General features: G+C 33.7%; 1 long non-coding RNA gene across 1 annotated transcript; it reads left to right on the top strand.

The window, feature by feature from the left end:
- Positions 1-83: 83 nt before the first annotated feature.
- On the top strand, positions 84-1,515 carry LOC127140230 (uncharacterized). The gene is made up of 3 exons (XR_007810601.1): positions 84-152; positions 379-469; positions 1,425-1,515. It is a non-coding gene; the product is annotated as an uncharacterized LOC127140230 (long non-coding RNA).
- The last annotated feature ends 3,886 nt before the right edge of the window (positions 1,516-5,401 follow it).

The following is a 5,401-nucleotide window of genomic DNA, read 5'->3' as shown; positions in this document are numbered from 1 at the left end:
AAAAAGTTAGTATAGTAAGGTGTCAAAAATGATCAAAAAAAGTCATAGTATAGTAAGGCGTCAAAAACATCCAAAAAGTCATAGTATAGTAAGGCGTCAAAAACCATCCAAAAAGTCATAGTATAGTAAGGCGTCAAAAATGGTCAAAAAAAGTCATAGTATAGTAAGGGTCAAAAATGATCCAAAAAGTCATAGTATAGTAAGGCGTCACAAACCATCCAAAAAGTCATAGTATAGTAAGCGTCAAAAAATGTCAAAAAAAGTCATAGTATAGTAAGGCGTCAAAAACCATCCAAAAAAGTCATAGTATAGTAAGGCGTCAAAAAACCATCCAAAAAAGTCATAGTATAGTAAGGCGTCAAAAACCATCCAAAAAAGTCATAGTATAGTAAGGCGTCAAAAATGGTCAAAAAAAGTCATAGTATAGTAAGGCGTCAAAAACCATCCAAAAAAGTCATAGTATAGTAAGGTGTCAAAAACCATCCAAAAAGTCATAGTATAGTAAGTAAAAAAAGTCATAGTATAGTATGAAAAAAAGTCATAGTAAGTAGTCATAGTTAAGAGGCGTCACAAACCATCCAAAAAAGTCATAGTATAGTAAGGGTGTCAAAAACCATCCAAAAAAAGTCATAGTATAGTAAGGCGTCAAAAACCATCCAAAAAAGTCATAGTATAGTAAGGCGTCAAAAATGGTCAAAAAAAAGTCATAGTATAGTAAGGCGTCAAAACCCATCCAAAAAAGTCATAGTATAGTAAGGCGTCAAAAATGGTCAAAAAAAAGTCATAGTATAGTAAGGTGTCAAAAAATGAATCCAAAAAGTCATAGTATAGTAAGGCGTCACAAACCATCCAAAAAAGTCATAGTATAGTAAGGTGTCAAAAATGATCCAAAAAAGTCATAGTATAGTAAGGCGTCAAAAACCATCCAAAAAAGTCATAGTATAGTAAGGTGTCAAAAACCATCCAAAAAGTCATAGTATAGTAAGGCGTCACAAACCATCCAAAAAAGTCATAGTATAGTAAGGCGTCAAAAATGATCCAAAAAAGGTGCAAAAAATCCAAAAAGTCATAGTATAGTAAGGCGTCAAAAACCATCCAAAAAAGTCATAGTATAGTAAGGTGTCAAAAACCATCCAAAAAGTCATAGTATAGTAAGGCGTCAAAAACCATCCAAAAAAGTCATAGTATAGTAGGCGTCAAAAATGGTCAAAAAAGTCATAGTATAGTAAGGCGTCAAAACCCATCCAAAAAAGTCATAGTATAGTAAGGTGTCAAAAAATGATCCAAAAAAGTCATAGTATAGTAAGGCGTCAAAAACCATCCCAAAAAAGTCATAGTATAGTAGGGCTGTCAAAAATGGTCAAAAAAAGTCATAGTATAGTAAGGTGTCAAAAATGCATCCAAAAAAGTCATAGTATAGTAAGGCGTCAAAAATGGTCAAAAAAAGTCATAGTATAGTAAGGCGTCAAAAAACCATCCAAAAAGTCATAGTATAGTAAGGCGTCAAAAATGGTCAAAAAAGTCATTAGTATAGTAAGGCGTCAAAAATGATCCAAAAAGTCATAGTATAGTAAGGCGTCAAAAATGATCCAAAAAGTCATAGTATAGTAAGGTGTCAAAAATGATCCAAAAAAGTCATAGTATAGTTAAGGCGTCAAAAACCATCCAAAAAGTCATAGTATAGTAAGGCGTCAAAAACCATCCAAAAAAGTCATAGTATAGTAAGGCGTCAAAAAATGGTCAAAAAAGTCATAGTATAGTAAGGCGTCAAAAACCATCCAAAAAAGTCATAGTATAGTAAGGTGTCAAAAATGATCCAAAAAAGTCATAGTATAGTAAGGCATCAAAAACAACTAAAAAAGTCATAGTATAGTAAGGTGTCAAAAATGATCCAAAAAGTCATAGTATAGTAAGGCGTCAAAAACATCCAAAAAAGTCATAGTATAGTAAGGTGTCAAAAACGATCCAAAAAAGTCATAGTATAGTAAGGTGTCAAAAATGGTCAAAAAAAGTCATAGTATAGTAAGGCGTCAAAAATGATCCAAAAAGTCATAGTATAGTAAGGCGTCAAAAACCATCCAAAAAAGTCATAGTATAGTAAGGCGTCAAAAATGGTCAAAAAAGTCATAGTATAGTAAGGCGTCAAAAACCATCCAAAAAAGTCATAGTATAGTAAGGTGTCAAAAATTATCCAAAAAAGTCATAGTATAGTAAGGCATCAAAAACAACTAAAAAAGTCATAGTATAGTAAGGTGTCAAAAATGATCCAAAAAAGTCATAGTATAGTAAGGCGTCAAAAATGATCCAAAAAAGTCATAGTATAGTAAGGCGTCAAAACCCATCCAAAAAAGTCATAGTATAGTAAGGTGTCAAAAATGGTCAAAAAATGTCATAGTATAGTAACCCTAGCCTCAACGACTTTAACCCTAACCCTAAACTCTACATGTTTAACCCTAACCCTAACCTCTACAACTTTAACCCTAACCCTAACCTCCATGATCTTAACCCTAACCCTAACCTCTATGATTTTAACCCTAACTCTAACCTCTACATGTTTAACCCTAACCCTAACCTGTATAACTTTAACCCTAACCCTAACTTCTACAACTTTAACCCTAACCCTAACCTCCATGATCTTAACCTTAACCCTAGCCTCTACACCCTCAACCCTAACCCTAACCTCTATGATCTTAACCCTAACCTCTATGATTTTAACCCTAACTCTAACCTCTACATGTTTAACCCTAACCCTAACCTGTATAACTTTAACCCTAACCCTAACTTCTACAACTTTAACCCTAACCCTAACCTCCATGATCTTAACCCTAACCCTAACCTCTATGATCTTAACCCTAACCCTAACCTCTATGATCTTAACCCTAACCCTAACCTCTACATGTTTAACCCTAACCCTAACCTCTACAACTTTAACCCTAACCCTAACCTCCATGATCTTAACCCTAACCCTAACCTCTATGATTTTAACCCTAACTCTAACCTCTACATGTTTAACCCTAACCCTAACCTGTATAACTTTAACCCTAACCCTAACTTCTACAACTTTAACCCTAACCCTAACCTCCATGATCTTAACCTTAACCCTAGCCTCTACACCCTCAACCCTAACCCTAACCTCCATGATCTTAACCCTAACCCTAACCTCTATGATCTTAACCCTAACCTCTATGATTTTAATCCTAACTCTAACCTCTACATGTTTAACCCTAACCCTAACCTGTATAACTTTAACCCTAACCCTAACTTCTACAACTTTAACCCTAACCCTAACCTCCATGATCTTAACCCTAACCCTAACCTCTATGATCTTAACCCTAACCCTAACCTCTATGATTTTAACCCTAACCCCAATCTCTACATGTTTAACCCTAACCCTAACCTGTACAACTTTAACCCTAACCCTAACCTCCATAACCTCAACCCTAACCCTAACTTCTACAACTCTAACCCTAACCCTAACCTCCATGATCTTAACCCTAACCCTAACCTCTATGATCTTAACCCTAACCCTAACCCTAACCTCTACATGTTTAACCCTAACCCTAACCTGTACAACTTTAACCCTAACCTCATATATATTACTTTATATAGATATAGATATACAGTGTGTGTGTGTATATCCACAATAGTTATAGGGAGTGCTTGTGTGACTGGGACATAATTGAGATGGGGGAAGAGGGAGGGATGTGCTTTATTTTTTATTCAGGCATAAAAGTGTTTTGACAGTGTCAGGGCTCAGGCAATTCCTTTTCTTTCACATAACTTCCCCGGTCCAGCCTTTACTTCAGCGGGAGACATCATGTTGAAATGCTCCCAAAATGCTGATGTTCTTAGCCTCTTTATTAGATATAACATCACTACCCACATCAGCTGCAATAAATACACAGAATGTATTTCTGCTTTATTTTCTCAGGATTAAGAACCTACTTTATGATAATGGTTGATTATACCAGACATACATTGTTAAATCAGTGTTTATTGAAACAAAGCCTACCGTGTTGCATATCATTGTACAATAAAATTAAAAAATATGAACTGAATATACTGTTTTCTCAGGTTTACTGACTCTACAAAGCAATGAATTATACTTTAAGATAACATTGTACTTTTAAAAAATGATCAAAATCACCCAAAAAAAACAAAACATGATACTACATTAATCTGGAAAGAAACTAGCTGCTGATAAAGCCACAGATCTTATCAACTTAACACATCATAATGGTAATCATAAATGCATCCTTATGTTCCTTTAGCATAGTTAATGTGGCATTCATGTAGAAGTCATGATTGTGAGTGTTGATTCAGAGCTTCCAGGCGTTTCTCATCATTAGGATAAAGTAGACGTCACTCTCAACAGAAGCGCTGACTCCACAGTAATAGTTGACGAACTCCTCTTTGGTCACCTGTCAATCAGAAGAAAAACTTTACTGTTGAGTCATAGCTTGATGAAGCTCAGAGTGTGAAAACAGTTTTACTAAAAGGTGAAAATATTGGACATGATTAAAGTCAGTTGGATCAGACAGCTGCTGGTTTCCATCCAAATGAAATAAATATCATGAGAAGTTAAATAAAGCCACCGAGAGAGTTTCATTTTGGAAAGAAGTGATTCTCAACAAATATAAATTATATAAAAACTTATACTGCAGAAATTAATAAAAACTCTAACCCTAACCCTAAATTTCATAGTATAGTAAGGCATCAAAAACCATCCAAAAAAGTCATAGTATAGTAAGACATCAAAAATGGTCAAAAAAAGTCATAGTATACAAAGGTGTAAAAAAAGGTCATAAAAATATCATAGTATGCCAAGGCCGTCAAAAATGGTCAAAAAAAGTCATAGTAAAGTAAGGCGTCAAAAATATTATAAAAGTATCATAGTATGCTAAGGTGTCAAAAATTGTCAGAAAATGTCATAGTATAATAAGGTGTCAAAAATGTCATAAAAATATCATGGTATGCTAAGGCATCAAAAATGGTCAAAAAATGTCATAGTATAGTAAGACATCAAAAATGTCATAAAAATATCGTAGTATGCTAAGGTGTCAAAAATTGTCAAAAAATGTCATAGTATAGTAAGGCATCAAAAATCATCAAAAAATGTCATAGTATAATAAGGTGTCAAAAATGTCATAAAAATATCATGGTATACTAAGGCATCAAAAATGGTCAAAAAATGTCATAGTATAGTAAGGCGTCAAAAATGTCATAAAAATATAGTATGCTAAGGTGTCAAAAATGGTCAAAAAATGTCATAGTATAATAAGACATCAAAAATGTCATAAAAATATCATAGTATGCTAAGGTGTCAACAATTGTCAAAAAATGTAATAGTATAATAAGGTGTCAAAAATGTCATAAAAATATGGTATGCTAACGCATCAAA

The sequence above is a fragment of the Lates calcarifer genome, unplaced genomic scaffold, assembly GCF_001640805.2.
Source record: "Lates calcarifer isolate ASB-BC8 unplaced genomic scaffold, TLL_Latcal_v3 _unitig_2673_quiver_3009, whole genome shotgun sequence".
NCBI lineage: Eukaryota > Metazoa > Chordata > Actinopteri > Centropomidae > Lates > Lates calcarifer.
This window is presented reverse-complemented; position numbering and strand designations above follow the sequence as displayed.